This window comes from Panthera pardus, unplaced genomic scaffold, assembly GCF_024362965.1.
Source record: "Panthera pardus isolate Hobbes unplaced genomic scaffold, ASM2436296v1 HiC_scaffold_24, whole genome shotgun sequence".
Lineage (NCBI taxonomy): Eukaryota > Metazoa > Chordata > Mammalia > Carnivora > Felidae > Panthera > Panthera pardus.
In genome coordinates, this window is record NW_026526810.1 from 75,912,404 (window position 1) to 75,936,574 (window position 24,171).

General features: G+C 42.9%; 1 long non-coding RNA gene across 5 annotated transcripts in view; it reads right to left on the reverse strand.

Annotated features, from left to right (window-relative positions):
* Positions 1-24,171, reverse strand: part of LOC109254308 (uncharacterized) — a 119,111-nt gene that overhangs the window by 45,357 nt on the left and 49,583 nt on the right. For 3 of the 5 annotated variants that reach the window (XR_008417171.1, XR_008417174.1, XR_008417173.1), the window contains exon 3: positions 8,273-8,419. This is a non-coding gene — a long non-coding RNA (uncharacterized LOC109254308). Of the gene's footprint in view, positions 1-6,661; positions 6,748-8,272; positions 8,423-24,171 lie in introns of all 5 variants that reach the window. The other 2 variants (XR_008417172.1, XR_008417175.1) reach the window with 2 other exon arrangements.

The following is a 24,171-nucleotide window of genomic DNA, read 5'->3' on the forward strand; positions in this document are numbered from 1 at the left end:
TAAGAGTTAAGAAACCAACCCCTGAAGTGAGCTCACTGAGCCAAGTACACAGAGCCTTTTTCCAGAGATTTCCTTCAATGTAGTAACTCAACACTAAATCTTCCTTTAGTGCTGATCACATATTTAAACTGCAGTTCTACTACTTGAAATATTCTTAAAGAAAAAGCCCCAGGGGACTGTTGATGAGAGTAATTACAAAGAAAGCAGGCATCCCAAGCCAAAAGTTTCTTCGAAAACTTAGAAAACTTATCAGCCCTGCTGAAGTGACTAGAAAGCTTGAAAAATGGAGGAAGGCAATGAATTGTTATTATTTAAATTCGTTCACATCTTGTTTGCGGAGCACCAACCCTATTCACAGAAGCCACTAGATCTACCTGTCACACATCACACAAGCTAGATTGCAGTTATCTTCATTTTAGAAGCAAGGAAGCTGAGGCTCAGGAAGCAAGCATGTGAACTTACTTTGTCTTTTAGCTAGCTTCAATCTGTTCGAGGAGAGCCCGCGAATAGCCAATTCCATTGTGTCCTCCTCGGTGTCAAAGAATACTGTGTGTTCAATAAATACTTGCTGAGCCTCAAAATCAAGATTTCCCACCCTTTTGTGGAAGCCATACATTTGGTAATCTCCATCCTCCCTATCAATTGGGTGTCATCCCCCCTCATCTTGGAGCTGTCACATGACAGTCAGAAGAACCAGTCCCTCAGACTTGCCCCTCAAAGAGCAGGAAGCTACTCAAGGAGCACCTGCAGCTGCCTCTGAACACCACGCCCTGCTGCCAGACCACGCCTCCCATGGCGCTCCCAGCCAATCAGTGAAGGCGACGGGGATTCGAAGCACGCTGTTCCATGGCGCAGAAGGGTCACTCCTCTGATGTCCAACTTTGGCTGGCCTCCCAGAACTTTCCCCAGGCAGCACCAGAATATATATGATGATCCTCCCCACCTTCCTTTCTTCCCTTCTTCACTCTAGGATCATACTTGCTTCACAGTCTGATGACCCTCCCAACTTCCCTCCCTAATAAAATCCTGGCACGTTTAATCCTGTCTTGATGTCTGATTCTTGGAGGACTGGGGACTAACACATCCCAGTTTTTGCTCTAATAAATTGTTTATAATCCCCATTCACTTCAGAGTACTTGATGTGCACCTACTGCGTGTTACAAGACTGGTGCTGAACAACAATAGTATTATTCATGCCCTTAAGGAGCTGGTGGATTAATTAAATAATTACAAAAATTTAAAGGGGGGGGGGCTATGATAAGATATAATAGGGGGAACCTGACCTAATCTATAGGATTGTGAGAGAATCCCCTAAAGAAGAGTGATTTCAGATGAGATCTGAAGGATGAGGAGGAGTTAAGAGGGCAAACGTGTGGAGTATTTCAGGCTGATGGAACGGAAGGTGCAAAGGCTCTGAGACAGGAGGAAGCTCGACAAACAAAAGGACACAAAGGCAGAGAATGCAAAGCAATGAAACTGGGGAGGAAGGCAGGCCCATTTCAGAAGGCCTTGTGGGCCATCTTGGGAATTAGGAAGATTATTTATTTTTCTACCATGTGGTTCTTTGAAAGCAAGTACTGTGTAATGGCCCTCTTTCCTAGGTCCAGTATAATACCCGGCACAAAGTAAATGCTCACTAAATATCTGTAGGATCAAAGTAATAGAAATCAATAAGGAAATAACTTAATTTTTGCATTATTATACCAACATCAAGGATGTAGCAGATTAGCCCAAAGTATCAACCAGGGAGAAGGTTCTGTATGCTGCTGACTGATTAATGATAATAATGACGATGATCATTCTCGGGGATTGAATTAATCCTTGAAGATGTGCATGCAGAGAGACACTACAGCAGTGGGCACTATGGTGAGTAGGAACGTGCTGGGGATCAGAACGCCTGGTTCAAATACGGGCATTCCCACCTCCTACCTGAGTGGCCTTGAGCAAGTTACCTAACATCACCACGTTTCAGTGTCCTCATGTGTAAGGCAGAGCTGATCATTCTACCTCCACTGGAGCACTGGCAGGAAGACTGTGGGAAATCACTGTGTAAAGCACCCTTAGCAGGCTGCCTGGGGCATGGCATGTGTTCAATAAATGGTACCAATTGTTAGTATTCTAACATGGTTCTCTCTCTGCCAAGATAAGAAAACATTAGCAGGGAGATTTCCCAAACCAGGGTGAATTGTCGTAAACCATATGTCATCAGAACTGCGTGGGATCACTTATGATGCAAGAGGCCAGCTTTGGGGACCAGCCGAGTGGGTTGAAAACCCTCAGGCCTGGCCAAGAGACCATGCCCAGATGTGCACTTTACACACTTGGATTCCAAAACCCACACTAGTGCTTAAATATAGATCTGAACATCAGACCAGACAGTGTACCACTCATATGTAGTGGTAATGTACATGTAATGTACATGTACATATGTATTACATGTACATATGTACATGTAATACCCTAACTTGGCAGGCAGCAGCTGGGGAAAGGACATGCTGCTTATAGGTGTTCTGTCCCGGAGGACAGAGGCTGTGCCTTTTGGCTTCGTTTCTGAACAGCAAAATGCAGCACCATGCGCAGATCTAGCTTAGCTGCTGCCTTTTGGATTTGTTTTTCTATGTTGGACATTGCAGTTAGAGCCAAGCTTAGGAGAAAATGCCTACGGAATCAAAAAGGATGAAAGGGAAAAACACCTGGCTCCCTCCCCAAGCACTGTCCCAGCTGGCTCTGGCTGCCTTGGAATGGGGCAGGGTGGCTGGGATGTAATTGCCCAGGCAGAGATATGAGGTATGCGGGCTACGTGCGCAAAAGCACACGCCGCCAGATCGGGAGGGACTCCTCTTAGTAAGTGCCCATCTGATAACAACCTGAACCCTTAAGATGCCAGCTGCCAGCCAAGCTGGACGTGTCCGTACAGTGGCATCCAGAGGTCCAGGAGACACAACAAAGGGCCTGTTATTGACTCAGTCCTGTGTTAGCATGTCACCCTCATCAAAACAAGCCTTGGGCCGGGCTGGCAGAGAGGCTGTATCCAGGAATTCCAGGCTCTAGAAAGGAGACTGTCCAATTCTAATGGGCACTCCGATGGGAATTTCAATGTCAGTGGTCAAACATGACCTCATTAGGATTTGGCACTTAGGTCCCTATCTCCCTTAGAGTGTTCTTTTCTACGCCTCCCATGGTTACCAGGCCCCATGAGTGCTGGCTGTCTTGGTGCCCTTTCTTTAGGGCACAGCATCCATCAAGGCCTGAAACATTCCTTCTCCCCATTTCACTAGGACATAATAACATTCATTATGGCCAACACATATTTACTACTTACATTGACCACTTACTGCTCTAAGTGCTTGACATAACTCTTAACTCATTTGCCTATCGCAGCAACCCTGTGAGCTGTGCACAAGTATCTTCCCACTTGACAGATGAGTAAACTGAGGCACCCAGAGATTAAATAATTTGCCCAAACTCACGTAGCTAGTAAAGTGGCAGAGCCAGGAAGCAAGTCCAGGTACTTTGGATCCAGAGTCCATGGTCTTATACATCATGTTATACTTCCTCCCTATCTGACCAATTTCTTACTGATTAAAAAACTTTAAAGGCATCATATTCCTAGGGCTGTTTTTCCAGAATGAAAAACTATACTCTAGGGGCTCCTGGGTGGGTCAGTCCGTTAACCGTCTGACTTCGGCTCAGGTCATGATCTCATGGTTCGTGGGTTCAAGTCCCACATCGGGCTCTGTGCTGACATCTCAGAGCCTGGAGCCTGCTTCAGATTCTGTGTCTCCCTCTCTGCCCCTCTCCCACTCATGCTCTGTCTCTTTCTCTCTCAAAAATAAATGAACATTAAAAAAATAATAAAAAAAAACTATAGTACAGAGCTAGGACTTCCTATTTTGGGTATAGCAGAATGGGGAAATGTTTATAAATGAAGAGAGGCTAGGAAGGAAGCTGTACTGCTTAAAAACTTGATTAATATTAATCATAATATTAATATTGAGAACTCTGGTATTTTTAGCCAAGTGAGTACTTGGGCAAAGCATCTCTCTGGGCACAAGTTCTGCCTTGGAGTTCCTTGTTTAAGAGAGAAATACTTAGCCCAGTTGGGGTGCATGGTTAGGAAAAGGAGTTACTGACTGCTGGTTTGTTTATGGCACTGCCTCCCCACAGGGAGAAATCACAATCTTGCAAATCTAAGCTTCACATCTAAATTGGTAAACCATTCCCAGGAATTCATCCCAGAAGGAACTCCTTGCAGCCATGAAAAGGAAGGAAGAGAGGGAACATTACTAAGCACTTACTCAGCTAGGATTTAATGCCTACAGAAAGTGTAGGACGTAGTGGTTATTTTCCCCATCTTGTGGCCCATAGATCTTATCTATTCATCCAATGTTAAGTCCAGAACCCCATTCCAAAGGAGGGAAGGACTCTGTGCCAATTTAAGCCCTACTCTTCCAGGAACCTTCCCTGAGTCCTCAAACCCACATCAGCCCCTCTTGCTTGAGACACCTGTATAACGTGTAATCTTTGCCACAACCTAATATTTTCTTACATTGTTTCATACTGGACCAGTCTTGTTAGCCAAACAGATTATACATTTTCAGGGGCAATGGATGTGGGTTGAATTTTATTTCAGGCCATCCCTGACTATTTCAGGGCAGGAAACTGGAAGAAGTAAAGACCTAGAACCACAGCCTGGTCTCCCTGATCGAGGGAGTCAGTCACTTCCGCCCCAGAAGGGGCCAGCTTGGCTTTACAAATTACTATAGCATCATCTGGTAGCTGGTAACAGCCTTCATGTTACTCTTGTCCTTTAAAACTCTTTGCAGTTGGGTCCAGACCTTGCGAAGCATCCCTGAATGTAAGCAACTATGACCGCACTGTCACTGACTTGGATTTGGCACAGGATAAAATGTAGCTGAGTTTTCCAGCTTGCTTCTGCTTTATGATGCAGCCCACTATGCTGCAGGCCCCTCTTTCTGGCGTACCACCAACCAACATGAGACTAAGGTCTAATCTCAACGTTTCCTGAGACCCAACACTTCGGACTAGAAATAATGCATTGCCACACAGCAGGCACACTCAGACATGTCTGCGTCATCACCAAGGCAAAGCTAACATATATTTCAGGAGAATTTACAAGGCAGAAAGCACCCTCTAATTTAACAAAAAAACAAGAGGGCTGGGTGTTTCCTTTCTTTCCCAAAGCTAAGACACAAAAGCTTTTCTCACATTAAAGAGCTGGAACCCACCCAACCTGATTCTCTCCTCTCAGTCAAGGAGCACATCATTGTCAGCAACAGTGACGAAGGCATACTGAGTCATGTAAGAGAGGCAACGAGACAAAGGTATCATCTTCATCCTACCACCTCTCCAGGATATGGGATAGCAAAGGGGTTGTCGGTTGACTGCTTCAAAGGCCAGCAGGTCAATAGTCTATTTCATGTCCCCTGGGAAACTGAGTATCACCTCATACCATGATTAACTACAAAAACAGAGCAGAGACCAGCACAGACAGCTCTAAAATATGATGGTAAGGGCTCCCCATTTTAAGATAGATAATGAAGCCATTTTACACTTAGCCCTTTTCTGATCCCACCTCTTTTCATTAAAGCTTTTCTGTCCCTCTCTGTCTTCTTTGAGGACGATTCCTCCAGTCAGTGATTCCACAAGAATATGTCAGTGTATCTGCATGTATTACAGGGCAATGGTTGACAGCCTCTCTCCTCCTCCTCCTGGGTTATATAAGCATCTTAAACGTAGGGTATTCTCTTGAGTGGGACTCACAATTTCAGCTCATTCCAGACTGCTGAGTGGTGAGCTCTGGTTCCCCTCAAATCCTTATTTCTCAGCTGCTTCCTCCACCTGCCCCTAAAGTCCATGATAAAGGACATTTGGTAAGTCAGGAGTTCCAGGTGATAACCACAGCTTTTCCTGTCCCTCCTCTTATTGCAGTCCCCTCCAATTTTGTCTCAACTGTGGCTGTTCTTGGTGTAATGCTTCCCCAGGGATGTGTGTGTAGCTTGGTCAAGGAGAAGGAACTACAGACAAAGGGAGGCTCCTTGTCCTCCACTTCCCTGGCACCGTCCACATCTCTCCCTAGCTCATCCACCACGTCTTTGGAAGAAAGCTGTCCGGAACCGCCTTCCGGAGGCCATGGAACTAGCTCAGTTGTTCTCAAATGATCTGTAGTGAAGAGCCAGTTCATTTTCTTTGTAATTTCCAAACCACGATGAACTACAACTTTTGTAAAATAGAAATAAATTGCTAAAAAAGAATTTAAAGTAAAAGGCATGCAAAATATAAGCCCAACTTTTTTTATTAGATCCAACAGTTATAAAATTATGCTAGCATGTTCCTATAAAAGTTTCTGAACACTTGCTCTCAACTTCTTACCTTGTTCCCAGACCAGCACAGGTGTGAGTAGCCCTGCTCTAACTTGAGGGCTTTGCTACTCACTTAACCACCTAAACCCTGAACCTCTTATCTATGCAAGGTGAGAGAAGAGCCAACATCTCAGCAGGTTATTGACATCCCACATCTGTATATTCCAAGGTCTTATTCCCAATTCTTCCTTAGGTTCTAGAAATATCTCTAACATTAGAATAATGCTGACTTCCTCAGGAGATCTGTCTGCACTTCTTACTACTAATTTAGACCTTACCTAATCCTAAGGCACCTTGGAGAGCGATGAAGGAAATGTAGGAGAAGGAACAGGCAAACACTGGCAGGTCACTGTCTCAGGCCATCCTGTGTAGAACAAACCAATGGGTATTTTGAAAAGCATCTTCAAAACATGTGAAAGGTCTGAGAATGGTTATCATTGGGTCTGGGAAGTCATGGCCCACCCAGGCTTGTAGTAATGCCAGTGCCAGCTACACAAACAGTTGCTGTTTGTTCAAAAACCTGTCACTGGAGCTATGGTGGGGAGGGGGGGAGAGGGGGGCAGTCCCTAAATGGCTACAGACAGGAGAAGAGGGCAACTTTCTTTATAGCATTCTGGAGGGGCTGAGAATTACGTGGGAGGCAACAATGACCCAGTTTAAATACTTTCTTTACTTCCAGAAGAAGCAAAGAACTGTCAGTGTCCATCATAACAAAGGACTGACTGCACATTAGGAACAAAATTGGGTATGATCCCCTTTTAGTAGGAGGAAGCTGGAAAGTGAGGTAGGAAATATAAGGGGGAGCAGAGGAGTCCATTTCTTTGAAACAATTTTAAAAACACCTCTATTGGTATATAAATGGCATCCAGTAAAATTTGCGTATTTACAATGTACAACTTGACAAGCTGTGACATACATACACACTTGTGAAGTCATTACCACAGTCATAATAATGAGCATACCCATCACATCCCAAAGTTTTCCGGTGTCCTTTTATAAAAAATCCCTGCCTCCTACTTATTCCCATCCCACCTACCAGGCAACCGCTATCCGTCACTAGAAATTAGTTTGTGTTTTCTAGAATTTTATAGAAGTGTAATCATACAGTATACACTGATGTTTGCTCTGATTTCTTTCACCAGCACAATTATTTTGAGATTCATTCAAGTTGTTGTATCTACCACTTTGTTCATTCTTTTTTACTGCCGAGTAGTCTTCCATCGAGAAACAATTCTACGTCACAAGCAAGGTTAGCCCATGACCAAGATTTTGAGGTGTTGAAGAAAATTTATGAAGATTTGGACTTTCCCTTAAAGTGGAGCTTGCTGCTCCTATCTTGGGAAATAAACCACTTTTGCTTCAAAATTAAGGAGAACAACAAAAGAAAAATCAGGCATTTTAGATTCTTAAATGATAAAAAGGATTTTGTAATATGCACGGTCTGTGAACTATGAGAAGTAAGAAGAAAGAACCTGAGAAACCAGGGATCATTATTCCTATCCAAGATAATTCTCAGCCTTCTTGACTTTCAGTATTTGATTCACTTTGTTTTTTCCCTGGTGGTAGGAAATGTTCTAGAGAGAATGTCCCCATCACAGTTGTGGCTTTGCTTTTGGAGTCACCAAAAAGGAAGACTATTCTGCATTCACAATTAGAGTTACCCATTCATTCACCCACTGTACATTTCTTAGGTGTCTTCTGTATGCTGGGCATCATACTGGTGATATAGAGACATGCAAAAGACTTAAGGAAGACTTGGTTGCTGATTTCACAGAGTTGTACAGTGTGCAGGCTTCATGGATGATTATTTTACGACAGATTCCTTCACAACAAACAAGAGAACAGAGATGGCAAACAGGTCAACATCATGGGTGGGGACAAGCTCTTACAGTCATGGAGACTAGAAGACAGGATTGAATGTGGGGACACCTGGGTGGTTCAGTCGGTTAAGCGTCTGATTCTTGATCTCAGCTCAGGTCTTAATCTCAGTGTCATGAGTTCAAGCCCCACAGGGGGCTCCATCCTGGGCACGAAGCCTACTTAAGAAAGAAAAAAAAATAAGGATTGAACATGGATGTGGTGGCAGAGGAAGAGTTCTGGTTCATAGACTATCAGGAAGTACAGTGTCCCATTGGCAGTGACAGAGAATTCAACCCCAGCTCCCCCATATGGGGTAGTGGGGAAGATAGGAAGATGTAGGGGATATAAGGAGTGTGTTTCCTGTCCCCTCAAAATAGCCGTGGACATGAACATTGTTGTTTGTCCAACCAAAAAGGAGAGGAACCTATTTTTCTAAATAAGTAACAGTGTTCTAATAGAAGGTTTCATAAAAAAGCAGACTAGTATTTGCTCCCAATCCTTCTCCCATAGAGTTATACTAAAAGAACACAAGTGGAAAATAGTGGGATACAAAATTGAATGAGTAAGATGATGATTACAACAAATCAAATAACCAACCTATTCCTTGGAAGGGAGGGCTAGGGTGGGGAATGTCCAAAGAAAGCACCAGAAAAGTTAAAAAACACTTGTTTGTGCCTTCAAATTTTCTTTAGTGAGTATTGTGCCATTGAATTTTTGAAGAACTACTTTGAAACACACTCTTCATAGAAAGTCATGGATTCTCAGCCAAGGGAAACCAAAGTCAGTAGTCTGAATATGCCTGTAGTCTGGAAAAAGGCCTGGCCATGGAGGGACTTCAGGGAATCCAGTGACAGAGGAAGGGTGAGACCTTTCAGAAGGGTCTCTCTGCCAGCTGAGGGCTCCAAGGTGTAGAGAGTGAAGAAGGGGAACAATTGGAAGTGGGGACTGGAGTACAACTAGAGAGCCCCACAGAGGCAGGCATGAGCATATAGACAGCGTCAGAAGGGCCAGGACCAACGAGGCCAGGACCTGAGTGGGTGACCATGAGAAAGTAACTTCATTGAGCCTCAAGATCCTTGCCTATAAAATGAAAAAGCTGAGGCACCTGGGTGGCTCTGTCAGTTGAGCGTCTGAGTCTTGGTTTCGGCTCAGGTCATGATCTCACAGTCCATGGGTTTGAGCCCCATGTCGGGCTCTGCACTGACAGCACGAAATCTGCTCGAGATTCTCTCTCTCTCTGCTCCTCTCCCTCTCTCTCTCACACACACACACTCTCTCTCTCAAAATAAATAAATAAACTTTAAAAACAATGAAGAAGCAAAACCGGATAGTCTCTAACTTCCCTTCTAACTCTAAACATGTAGGAATCTGAACTATAAGATTCATTTCGACACTTATCCATTGAAGGCCCTGACTGTATATGAAGCACTGTGGGTCAACAACCGCAACCATCCTCTTTGAGTTAGTTCACATCCATCAAAAACAATTAAACGCTTGTTACTAAGTGTACATTGATGTATATTTTCTAGAAAAGGAGTTGAACAAAAGCAGTCACTGATTACAAAGCCTAAGACAGCCAATCCACCTCCTTTACAACGTGACAGTCCATCTGGTTAAGGACACAGAAAAAGGGATTTTCCAGGAGTCATAGAATGGAAATTGACCCATACCTCAATGGGGAGATGCCAAGGCATTAAGAACATGCCAGCTGCCCTTATGGGCACTGCTATTGGAAGAGGTGGTCCCAACATACTCCCAAAACTATCTCCACTTACCACTCTTGACCAAAGTTAGACATAAGTTGTTGTCTGTTGGTGAGGAATGTGAAAACTCACGCACAGATGGGTGGAGCAGGAAACGGAGGGAAGGTCAGAGAGAAAACAAAGGGGTTTCCTGTGATGAGTCACTGCCTTCTGGGAAACAATTTCAGAAGCCACCACAATATCCCCAGCACCTGTCCAAGGCTTGTATGCTTTACTGAAATAAAATGTGGCAAACGAAGCACCGGACCACATCTGAGAGCTGACAGGCCACATACAGGGCAGAAATCTGGGAAAGAGCCAGGCCAGCCACATGTGACAATTTGCACATCGCCTGCCAGAGTCTCCAAGTGGGGAGACTGTGGGTGGGCTGAAGACACTCAGTTCGAGTTCCCCTTTTCTTTAAATTGAGCAAACTCTATGCCATTCTTTCCTCTGATAGAAGGAAAGTCACAGCTTGGATTTTCAGATAAAGATTTTTCTTCTATTTTTTCCTACTGCCCTGTGATTAAGGTCAATGCAAATCAAAGTTTCCAAGTGTGAAAAGCTTGCTGAGTTTCAAAAGAAAACAAATTTGACCCTAATTCTGGGAACAGGAATTGATGGGCTCCACGTGGGATGAATTCCTTTTCTTGGTTTGAGTTGAGTTGAAAACAAAACCAACATTTATTTCCTCATCCATTAAAAGGGTGAACTTTATATGCAGTAAGGTAAAAAGCATATAAGCAGTCTCAGGCCACTGCTGGATAGTATATACAATAAAACCAAGAGAGTAAACCAAGACATAAGAAGACACAGGAGTCAGAACTAGGAGATCCAAATCAGGAGAGAGGAGGGAAGTCCAAGGTAATGGTGAGGAAAATACGTAGCAGTTCTGGAGAGCCACCAGTCCTGACAGGGGAAGGGAGACAGGAGCCTCTAGAAGGCTTCTCTCTTGAGAAAAATAATAATAGATCAAGATGTGATTAACAGTTATGTGGGAGAGCTCTGTATAGAAAACAAAACAAGTAAACCAAGCAAATTAAAACACAAATAAGTCAAGTATTAACTCCAGGGGCAAAGAGTTACATAAAATAGGAAGAACAATCCCAGTACCCTATAAGGCTCAGCCTTAATGATATTTACACGCCTGTAGAAATGTGATCACTAAATGTTCATTTAATCCATATTACCAGTATTACGACCATATTTGGAGAAAGGGAGGAAAGGAAGAGTAAGAGACAAGGGGGACACAAAAGTAAGAAACCAAACCATCATACACAGAGGAAGTCAATGCATAATATCTAAACCTGAAAAACTGACAAGCAGCAGTATAAGCTTGTTATTTAGAAAGTTTTAAGATTTAGAAGTAGTTGCCTCTGAGATGGAATCAAGTATGGGGTAGGATGGGCATGGAAAATATTTCTTGATTTAAGAGTTGTATTATTTTGACTTTTTTTATTACATACATACATTACTTTGGTCAAAAAAAAATTTTAAGAGTTTACTCTAAAGGCTCTTTTCTACCCTCTCTCTGGACCAATGCAAAAAAAAAAAAAAAAAAAAAAAGAAAGGAAACAAGGAGAAAAAAGTATGTTATAAAAATTATGAGTTGTATGAGACCATACTGATAATGATATATATTATATGCATAGAAAAGAATGCAAAATGGGGGCACCTGGGTGGCTCAGTCAGTTAGGCATCTGACTTTTGGTTTTGGCTCAGGTCATGATCTCAGAGTCCATGAGTTCAAGCCCAGCATTGGGCTCTGCATTGACAGTGCAGAGCCTGCTTGGGATTCTCTCTCTTCATCTCTGCCCCTCCCCCACTCGTTTTTTTTCCTCTTTCTGTCTGTCAAAATAAATAAACAAAAACTTTACATTTTTTAAATTGTATTAATGTTTATTTTTAAAAGAGATAGAGAAAGAGAGACAGAACACGAGTGGGGGAAAGGCAGAGAGAGGAGACAGAATCCAAAGCAAGCTCCAGGCTCCGAAGCTATCAGCGTAGAGCCCAATGCAGGGCTCAAACTTGTGAACCGTGGGATCACGACCTGAGCCAAAATCGGACCCTTAACTGACTGAGCCACCCAGGCACCACAATAAACAAAAAATTAAAAAAAAAAAAAAAAAAAGAGTAAAGATAGAAAGAAAAGAATGCAAAATGACATACATCAAGGTGTTAATAGTGATCATCTCTAAGTGGCAGAATTATAATTTGTTCTTCTTTTCAAATTTTATTTTCTTGATCTATATTTTATTCCATATTAATATATTTAATAACATTTAACAAGGATCATATACTGCCTCCATAAAGAAGAAAAACGAATAAAGCCTTTAAAAAGAGAAGGAAAAGAAGAAGAATGGAAGAAAGGCGTAGGAGGAGTGGGTTCAGGTTCAGAAATCAGGCCCTGCCTCTTCCTAGGTTTTTTATTTTAGGCACATTTTTGTCCTTTTGGGACTTTAGATTCCTCAGTCAGAAAATGCAGATACTATTGCCTACGTTGTCTCCCTAGAGAGGTTACTACAATAGTTGTGCAAACCCGCCCAGTGATGAAGCATGTTATTAAACACAGTAGATGTGGTAAGGGCCATGGGAAAAACATGCAAAATGAGGGCCCCTTTGTACTTCATACAATCCTTGATGGCATCACTGCCCTTCTTCCCTAGAGATGTTCACTCACTCAGAGCTTCCTCACCCCACCTCAGGGAAATCCCTTGGAAGCTCCTCCCTGAGAGAGCTGGCTGGAGAATGAAATTCAAGGACACCTGCTTTGGGCCTCTCCCCATTTCTTTACTTTCAGGGGCAGCCTTGCTAAAACAGATCTTCTATCCCCACCCTTATTCAGAAACCTCCCATTTTCCAGGATACACTGACTGGCCCCTCATTCTCCACTAGGCCCATTCCCCAAACTGCTCCTGTTCCTGCTCCCACCTGAACCTATCCCAGCTGGATGCGCCATATTGGCATTTTGCACAGGTTCCTCAGAGGAACAAAAGGGTGTTCCTCCTAAGACCTCCACCAGGATAAGACATCTTAATCCTGAGGATATTCCCCTCAGAACTGGGTTGCTTTGAAAGGCCCAGGATTCAGGCCCAGATTCCAGAAGAGACTTCAAAGTCTACAGGGAGGAAGTGAGTATATTTAAAAACTAATTTCTATCCAAAGCCTTGGAAGTCAGGCAGTAGCCCTCCAGATAAATTGTAAAACCTGAACCACCAACCCATGCTCTGCCTTGATGTTGACCATCAAGAGTAAAGATAGTAAAACAATTTACCCTGCATTAGATACCAAGAAATGCTCTAAATAGAATCCTGAACTAGGAGTTGTCAAAGGATCCAATCCTCAGTCTCATCTGTACCTCTGACTAGGCATGAGATCTTGGTGAGTCATTAACCTCTTAGAGTCTGTTTCCTTATCTAGAAAATGAGACAGTGACCATGCTGGTTTCGTGCTTAAGCCACAATCCTCTCCTAAATGTGTGTCCACAGCTTCTACCACCTTTGGTTCCTTTGTTGTTTCCAGTGCTGCCTCTTACCCTGTGGTCTACCCTCGCATTTTGCTTTCCCTGCTGTCTTTGTATCTCTTAGCCCTTTTGCCCAGTCTCCAGGGTGCAGATCAATATGCCCTTGAGCTAAAAGGGAGCAAAGCTGCCTCTACCTCCCCAGGGCTCTCGGACATCAAGGCTCTTGGCTTCCCCCATGGGATCCTGCCTTAGCCAGCTGTCCTCTAAGGGCAGGCTACCTGGAAGTAAGAGCTACTGAACACAGGGAGGGACAAGACACCTAGGAGCTGCTATGGGACCCTTGACAGAATAATGAGATTTTTGTTTTGTTTTGTTTTGTTTTTGGTAATCTCAAGGCCCTCTCTTTACACAGAAAAGACTTCAGAGAGCTACTTTGATTTCTCAAATTTAATCCTCAATCTGCTAAAGTTACAAACTTAAAAATCTACATCTTGGAGCACCTGGGTAGCTCAGTTAAGTGTCCAACTTTGGCTCAGGTCATGATCTCACAGTTCACGGGTTCAAGTCGTGCATCAGCCTCTGTGCTGACAGCTCAGAGCCTGGAGCCTGCTTCAGATTCTGTGTCTCCCTCTCTCTCTGCCCCTCCCTCACTTGTGCTGTCTGTCTGTCTGTCTGTCTCTCTCTCTCTCTCAAAAATAAACATTAAAAAAATTTTTTTTAAATCTTGATCTTCCTTAAACTTTTAAGTTCGATTTAGATATTATTAATCTTCATAAACATAGCAAATGTTAATCACATTTAAGAGATTTTTAAATTAATGTTTGATTCCATTTACAGATTCAGTTTATGAACCTCACTCATTTTAAACCATGTGTATGTTTATAATATTTAATATATAAATAATATATAACATGTTATAATTTAAATATTAAATTATTATATACTATTAAATTATAAAATATACTTAATACATGAATATTAACACATAAGAGATAATATACTTAATCTTTTATAAGTACATCAATTGTCTAAAAATCTCTTACAGCTCTAATAAAATAAACTTTAAAATGTGACAAACCTTACAGTCTCTCAAATATTCTAATACTGATAGTAACTTTAGAATGTCTTTTAATTTAAAACTCACAAACCTAGAGCCACCTGGGTGGCTCAGTCAGTTGAGCCTCTGACTTTGGCTCAGGTCAGGATCTTTTACTCTGTGAGTTCAAGCCCCACATCGGGCTCTGTGCTGACAGCTCAAAGCCTGGAACCTGCTTTGGATTCTGTGTCTCCTTCTCTCTCTGCCCCTCTGCCTCTCATGCTCTCTCTCTCTCAAAAATACATAAACATTAAAAAAATGTTTTTAAATAATAAAAAAATAAAAATCACAAACCTAGGTCAATTTCTTAATTACGTATTTTAAATTGGCATCTAAAAATGACCATTTCTCAAATGGGCTAATTTCCCTTAAATATTGCAAATACTTAAAATTCTAAATATATACAAATTAACAAAACTAAAATGCTAAGCCACAGTCCAGTTTTTACATTACGGTTCACCCTTGGTGGTTGGTGTATGGTCTGTGGGTTTGTACGAGTGTATAGTGACATTGTAACATAAACTACGGACCTGGAGGGATTATGATGTATCAGGGCAGATTCGCCAACTATAACATATGTACCACTCTGCTGGGGAATGCTGATAATGATGGAGGCTATTTACGTATAGGGACAGGGCATATGTGGGAAATCTCTGTACCTACCCCTTAATTTTGCCACTCTAAAACTGAACATAAAACTGCTCTAAAAAATTAAGTCTTAATTAAAATAAATTGCTTACCCTCTAAGAAACAATGCCAGCTTAAATAATCCTGGGTTACCCTCCCAGGAAATTTTGGGGGTGGCGTCTCAGCTGGAATTAGTTTGTTAACGACCAGAGAGGCCACTGATAGTGACACCACAGATCCCGGCCTCCATTCCTCTGTCCTGTCAAAGCCTGTTTCTGAGTTGCCTTGTCTCACAGCCTACCTCCCCCAAAATTCAGGTAGCTCCTTAACGGATTCTTTTCTCTCCCAGTTTACCATGTCCTTAGTTTCAACCAGGCTATTTGCTGATCCCTTCTATCCTGAACTTTTTGTTCTCATTCTTTTTTTTTTTTTTTTTAGCACCCCAGCTCTTACAGATACTTCAGTGCCACTGTAAAGAATTCCTCACCGTTGTGTCCCACTCTGCTTTCCCAGTTCCAAGTTCATGCCACTGACAGGTGGAAGAAGGTGGAGCAACGAAGGCACATTTAAATTCCCAGATGGCTTTCACCATAGCACCCTCCTCTCTATAAAGATCAGGAACCAAGCAGAGAATGTATCATTGCCCCTGCCCTGTCTCTCCATAGTGGGACCACCTCAGCCACTTCTCATCCTTCTGACCTCAGGATTCTCTCTGCAGAGTCCTGAGCACCCACCGGAGTCCAGGCACTCCTGGGTCAGTTCACAAACGCACTGATCAGGTTGACAAGATTTTGCTCCTCTTTCTCTCTCTCTCATACACATAACTGACCCTCTGTGGCCTGAACACAGAACTTAAAATCATTCCCATTAACTCTCATGGGGCCAGGGAATTCCAAATTGAAATCCCTAAGCAGCCCACACTAATTCTATCATATCCTTCAGCTGTTGACAATGGTGCTGCCTAACCTATTTCCTTTTTTGGTTTTCTTTTATAGCGCTCTTACTTGAATACCAAATAGGTTTTTGCTCCAAGGCACACAAGTTGAATGACTAGTTTAGAAGAGACCATTTTAGAGGTTGGGGGTGGGGAGTAACTCTATAAAATAGACATGGCAAGTCTCCCTCTTCTGACCAAGAGGGAACAGTGGTGCAGAAGTGTGGTGCAACGAAAGGGTACTGGACATGGAGTTGGACACCTTGGTCTCCAATCCAATTTCTGCTACAAACTATGCATCTTGGGCCCAACCTGGGTGAGCCCTGGTTCCTCCACCTCTGACACCACTGACATGGATCCAGGGGCACCTGACAAGGATGTTTCCAAGATTAAATTAAAAAACATGCAACACACTCAGGGCACCTATATGGCTCAGTCAGTTGAGCTGAGCATCCGACTCTTGATTTCGGCTCAGGTCACGATCCCAGGGTTGTGGGATCTAGCCCCATGTCAGGGTCTGTGCTGAGCAAGGAGCCTGCTCAAGATTCTCTCTCTCTCTCTCTCTCTCTCTCTCTCTCTCTCTCTCTGCCCCTCTCCCCCGGTCTCTCTCTCTCTCAAATACATAAATTTTTAAAAACCCTCAAATCTTTTTCTTCAGTTGCTACCAGGATCTGAAATTCTCCTGGTTTTCCTCCTGCCTCACTGGCTGGTCCACCTCAGTCTTTGCTGGTTCCTCATTTGCCAATGTCTAAAGATTCAACCCTTAGATTTCTGCTTTCCATCTCTACTTACTCCCTTGGTGATCTTATCCAGTCACACGGTTTATAATACCATCTGTAGGCTGATGACTTGTACATTCCTATCTCTAGCCCAGAACTCTCCCCCTGAACTCTTGACTCCTATTTCCACCTGACTACTTATCATCTCAGCTTAGGTGACAAACAGGCATCTCAAACTATACTTTCCAACCCCACTCTCCTGCGGCCTTTCCTTGTTCAGTAAATGGCAATTCCATCCTTCTAGTTGACTGGATCCAAAGTCATGTAGTCACCCATGACTCATCTTTTTCACACCTCCTATCCATTCCATCAGCAAATCCTGGAATGGAGTTCTAACTTCAAAAGATATCCTGAAACAGATGGCTTTTCACCACCTCCACTGTTACCACCCTGACGCAAACCAACAGCATATCTTACCTGGATTCTTGCTAGCGTTTCCTAAGTAGTCTCCTTGGCTCTGGCCTTGCCCCTTCCACCCTCCTGAGGCTATTTTCAACACAACAGACACAGGGATCCTGTTAAAACCTAAATTAGATCATGTCAGGGGCTCCTGGGTATCTCAGTCGGTTCAGGGCCCGACTTCGGCCGGGGTCATGATCCCACGCTTCGTAGGTTCGAGCCCCGCGTCGGGCTCTGTGCTGACAGCTCAGAGCCCAGAGCCTGCTTCAGATTCTGTGTCTCCTTCTCTCTCTGCCCCTCCCCTGCTTGCACTCTGTCTGTCTCCCAAAGATAAAATAAAACATTAAAAAAAATTTTAATTAGATCATGCCATTCCTCTTCAGAAAACTGTCCCAATTTCTACCTATCACATTCAGAGAAATAACTGTAACATATCACTTACTAAAATATGGGGGGGATCAGACCAGTGCCTGCTTCATAGAGTTGTTGTGAGGAGTAAGAGTCACCATGTGTAAAGCACTTAGAACTAATACTATTGGGTGTTTACCACAGAGCAAGCACTGGCCTACATACTTTATATATATTAACTCATTATGTATCAGCTCATTAATTCTCATAAGAATTCTGAAGTATGTACTATTACTATACCCACCATACAGCTCAGGAAATCTCTTTACAGAGAGGTTAAATAACTCCCCCCAGGTCACACAGCTGGTGAGCGGCAGAACTGGGCCTCCACTCCAGGCAGTGGGCCTCCAAAGCCTGTGCTTTCACTACCCTGCCTTCTGTCTGTCACACAAGACGACTTAGATGCTGAATAATATCTTTAGATATGATGCTGAATAATATCCCATCATACAGAGGGACCATTATTTTACTTAACCAATTCTAAGTCCTCAGATCATTCCAGAGCTTCTCACTCAAGCTACTAAATTCATTTACTCAATAAATATTACTGAATGACAATATACTAGGCACTGGGTACACACACAGTGAGCAACCAAAAAACGGCCACAAAACTTGTCAGGAAGCTTTCATTTTTTAGAAGTACTTTGTATAATGGAAGGATCGCTAGAGGTCTGATTTGCTTAATGACTTGATTGTTCTCTGCTGAGGTGATCAGACTCAGCTTTATTCATTTGACACATCTCTTGGGCAAGGCACTTAGCTAAATTCTGTGGGAGGAACAAAAATGATTTAGAAACGGACCTTGCTCTCAGGAGGTTGTACATTAACATGTGCCCAAGTATCTCCAGGCAGCAGGTCTTGTAGAACTTGTTTCTGGGTCTATCCTGTGCCTTTTTCATTTGCATACCCGTCATTAAACATCTAAGCTCCCCAAAGGGGTAGAACATTCATGTGGTTTCCTTCATCTCTTCCCACAGAGCCTAGAAGAGTGCTTTGAAAAAAGTAGCTTCACAAATTTATTTTCTTTACAGAGTGTCAAGTTCTAGAATGATTCCTCAAAAAACTAGTTGGCCACAAATTTGATCCCCTCATTGTTGTGCCTTTATTAAGGCCACAGGAATTTACTCCAACAAAAGACAGAAGAAGAAAAGAACTAAGACTGTAAGGTACCTTTTTATAATTATGAACATTTTAATTATTGCCTCCCTGCCTAGTTTAACCATTTAGCCACTGGGATGGAGGAACCCATCAAATGAATGCTTGCTTCAAAGTACAAAAGGTGAATCATCTCACATTCGCACACACACACAACGCATGCACATGCGACTCTTCAATGATTTCCCATCATTCTTGAGGAAAAAATAACCAAATCCTCAGCAAGGCCTCCAATGCACAAGGCCCCAAGGGGCCCGGCTATGCCTGCCTGTTCAGCCCGGCCTCACAGGGTACCACAACGGATCTTGCTTTCTGCACACCAACTATAGGGCATGGCTGTGGTTCTCCAAACAAGCCTGCTCCAATCTGCCATAGGACTTTTGCATGTGCAATTTCCTTTTCTTAGAAAGCATTTTTTTCTCCAACCTTCAGATTCAACTCAATCAATACTTCCTTGGGCAAGCTTCACTAGCCCAGGGCCCCAGACTCCACCTGGCATCATACCTTCTCAGAGCATCAGTACCTACCTCTCCTTCAGGCTCCTATTCATTTGTTCAGTCAACCCAGTTGTAATTTTACTTGTATATGTGGAAATATGTCATTAATGTCTCTCTCTCTCCTCCACTAAACTCTATGCCTCATGAGTGCAAGAACCATTTCTGGTTTTGCTCACCATTGTATATCCAGAGTTGAGCACAGTACTAGAAACCTTAAACAGTGATCATTCATTCAACAAATATATAATGAGCATGTGTTGTGTGCCCAGTCTTGTTCTGTGTGTTGGGAATATAACAGTGAACAAACCTAAATCCCTGCCTTTTTGGAACTTACATTCTAGTTTTGGAGGAGAGACAGTAAGCAAATAAACAAAGATGATTTCAGGGCATAAGTGGGATCAGGATATGACCACTGGGGATGGGGTGGAATACTATCTCAGACAATGACCAGGGAAGGCCTCTATCAAGAAGTAACATGTGAGCAGTCTTGAGTATTTTGACAGGGGGCTGGATTTTCAGTGCAAAAATTTTCCCAAAAATTGGGATAGTCCCAGGCAAACCAGAATAATCGACAGATCACCCTGGCAGAGAATACCGCTGAGGGCCTGGCTGCCTGCCTTCAGCCACTTATCCAGGAATACGTTTCTCTCACACCTTCTAAATCTCTTTTCCAGAAACACTTACTTTTTTGAGAAATTATTACAGCTTAGAACTTAATACTTTGTAATGTTATGAGAGGCTTCCCAGGAATCCACCCCCGACTCAGTTTAGGAATGATCTTGTCTTTGGGATTCCCAGACAGGTCAGGCCCCTGCAGTCCTCCAGCTTTTGGAGACCCATATTTGGATTTCCATTTGGGTGAAATCCTCCCGCTAGGGAAAGCTCATTTCCTCCCTCCTTCTGGCTCACACTTCCAGCCTGGAACCTTCCCTTACAATATCCCTTGGCAGACTCCTTCTGCACTCCCTCCTGGCTGGCTGTGCTTCCAACAAGTTCCACTCAATAGCAAACTACCTGTAATAAACCACAGAGTGGCAGATCCCTACCCAGTGGTATTCCCACTCCTTTGGGCCTCAACAATTTGTGGCTGACCCCTTGGCACAGGTCCTAATTCTTCCCCATTCTAAATGGTCTAAACTACCTCTTTAATGGATTTCAAAAATGGTTCACTGGCTGACCTTGTTTTTTGTTTCATCTCCAATCAAATTCCTAAGCCATTAAGAGCTTCTCTTTTTCTGATACACTCTTTCCCACCTTCCCTCTCTCTGGCCTTCTCACCTTGCCTCTCCACCTCGTCCAACAGATCTGAGTGTCCCCAGCACTGTAGAGCCAAACCCACAGGGTTCTGGTCCCAACTCTCCTCTCACCAACTATGTGGACATTATCACCTACCTCACTGGGATGTTAGGAGGATAAAAGAGTTAATTTACATTAAGCACCTAGAACAGTAGTTCACAGTAGGCCTTCATGTGGACATACTGAACAGATGAAATGTTGGCTCTTATCATTGATCCGGAGGTCTAAGGGCCCTTTGTGCCCTGCTCCGAGACTAAGTGGCGGCCTTTTATGGTTTTAGTTGGAGACAAAACACCCTTCTTTTTTTTTTTTTTTTAATTTTTTTTTTTTATCGTTTTTTACTTATTTTTGAGACAGAGAGAGGCAGAGCATGAACGGGGAGGGGCAGAGAGAGAGGGAGACACAGAATCGGAAGCAGGCTCCAGGCTCTGAGCCATCAGCCCAGAGCCCGATGCGGGGCTCGAACTCACGGACCGCGAGATCGTGACCTGAGCTGAAGTCGGCCGCTTAACCGACTGAGCCACCCAGGCGCCCCAAAACACCCTTCTACCCAGATGCCTCCCTGCCAGATTTAGAACCCCTACAACTAGTATCTGTATTTAACAGAGCACAAGGGGAAGAGGGGAAACATTGTAACAATCATCCCCTTCTTTTCCAGCAGAGTTTATCAGATGAAATGGAAAAAGAATACTAAGGACTAAAGCTGGATGGGAAGGACAGAATGTGTGGCTTGTTTGGAAGAGAAGGTGAGGCCCTATAAGGAGGAACATCATGAGGGCCCTGCGCTGGAGAAAAACCGAAGCGGAGGGCATGCAGAACCCAAAGGGTGTGGAGAGAAGAGATACAAAGACAAAATTCATCTAGGTTGACGGAACAAAGGCCTTTTCTAAATCAACACACCTCTCCTCTCCAGTTCTGCCCCAGTCAAGACCGGGCTGCTTACTCTTACTGCAGGCATCCTGGCCAAGAGAAAAAAGCCTGGATGTCCAAGCCAGCATAAACTGAAAGAAAATTCCAATTCTGCCATTTACTTATTGACAAAGTTAATTAACCTCTCTAAACCTCCTCCGTAAAAAACAACATAAAAACAAACAAACAAAAAACTCTCAAAGAGTCAAGTTGTGAGGATTACACAAGGTAAAGCCTGTGTAATGCCGGATTACCGCTAGCTCCTAAAGGTGCTCAAATCATTCAGCTTCGTCTAACCATTACCCCAGTGCAGGCCCTCAGTACACTCGGCTTTCTCAGCACAAACTCAGTCCATAACCTCTTGCACACTTTCATGTCTAGTTTTTGCATGCGATTTATCACATTTGATTCAATTCAACAAAGACTGTGTAGAATGCCAAGCACTGAACTGAGTGCTAGGGATGCAACAGGATCAAGTCCCTTCCCTCCTAAACTTGTAGCCTACAGGTGATTAAATATGTCGTTCCCTCAGTAATGAGCACTCCAATAAGGGAAATACAAGGCCTGTCGGAACACACAGAGCTCTCATATCACATAACAAGTGCATTCGTAAAATCCATGTCACTTAGGCTGTGTCAAGACTCAGCCATCAAGTACATCCACAATAGACATCTGCACGGACATCGCAGTGGAGTTAATTTTTATGTTGAAAGTAGTTCCAAAGTTGGCACTTAACTGAAAACTACATAAACGATCGCCTTAAAAAACAACAACCATATTACCAATAAAACACAGTACACACAGTTTTTATGTATAACCATGCCTAGTTACGTGTAGGTAAATATGTAAAAATCTATGATAATAAAGAACATTTAATAAGGAAGAAATATGTAAAATATAATTCTAAACTTATTATATAGAAGAAACCATAAATTGAATTAGATTGCAAAATCAGTGTTCTTCATGTAAAAACTTTTGGTAAAAATGCATGTTTATTTCTTTTTTTTTTTTTAACCTTTATTTTTTTTTAAATTTTTTTAACATTTATTTATTTTTGAGACAGAGAGAGACAGAGCATGAACGGGGGAGGGTCAGAGAGAGGGAGACACAGAATCCGAAGCAGGCTCCAGGCCCTGAGGTGTCAGCACAGAGCCCAACGCGGGGCTCGAACTCACAAACCACGAGATCGTGACCTGAGCCGAAGTCGGATGCCCAACCGACTGAGCCACCCAGGCGCCCCACCTTTATTTATTTTTGAGACAGAGAGACAGAGCATGAACGGGGGAGGGGCAGAGAGAGAGGGAGACATGGAATCCGAAGCAGGCTCCAGGCCCTGAACCATCAGCCCAGAGCCCGACGCGGGGCTTGAACTCACGGACCGCAAGATCGTGACCTGAGCTGAAGTCGGACGCTCAACCGACTGAGCCACCCAGGCACCCCTTAATGCTTGTTTATTTCTGATAAATGAAGTCCTAAGGGGCCAGGGTACAGCTGCAATACAATGCACATTCACACCCTTCAACCACCCTGGGCTTTTCTCAAAAAATATACATAAGGGCAATTGCCTCAAGAAATTCATCCTTTGATTCTTGTAGGATCTGGCTGACTTTACAAAGTAAAGAAAGAAAACTAGCCCCAAACCTTATTAGCCTTATATCCTTGGACAAATGATAGAATCATAAACTCTCTAGGTTTTAAGAGAACTTAAAGATCACTAGCCCAACCTCTCATTTAGATATTTCAGTTTCTCCCAAGGGATCAAACAGCCTCTACTTAGATCATTCCAGGAGCTAGAAACCACCCATTCCACCTAGGAAAACCTCCAGCAAGAGGTAATTTAAACAATTACTTCAAAGGTTTAATACATCAAAATAATGTGTTGCATCAGGATCTTCCTGGTGTTGCTTCCCTTTAAAAATATTATGAAGAGGGCACCTGGGTGGCTCAGTTGGTTGAGCATCTGGCTTTTGACTTCAGCTCAGGTCATGATCTCAGTGTTCATGAGATCGAGCCCCACATCTGGCCCTGCACTGTCAGCACAGAGACTGTTTGGGATTCTCTCTCTCTCTCTCTCTCTCTCTCTCTCTCTCTCTCTGCCTCTCCCCTGCTTGAGCTTTCTCTCTCTCTCTCTCTCAAAAATAAATAAACGTTAAAAAATATTATGAAGAATTTACTCTGCAATATCCTTAGTATATAAAAGGGTCACACAAACTGAGAAATCACTAAGATCTCAATAAATAAAAAGATAAACAGATAATCACAACATTTGTATTAAAAGGTTCAGTCTAGCTCATTTAGTAGGCAAAAAAAATCACATCTTAATCCATTAAATAACAAAAGTTACGAAAATTATAATATGCAATATTAGCAAAGGAACAATGAAACACACTTAGAAACCGGTAGAAAAATTGTAGAGTGCAAAAAAAAAAAAAAAAAATTGTAGAGTGCTACAAGTTCTATGTATTTCAATTTGACAATACTCGTTTGTCAAAGAATAAAAACCAAGAGCACCTGAGGGGTTTTTTGTTTGTTTTTTGTTTTTTGTTTCGCCCTAAATCATAGCTGAGCCAACGAATCTACCAGGCAAGGGAATACACACCAATGGAGACATTTGCAGAATAGT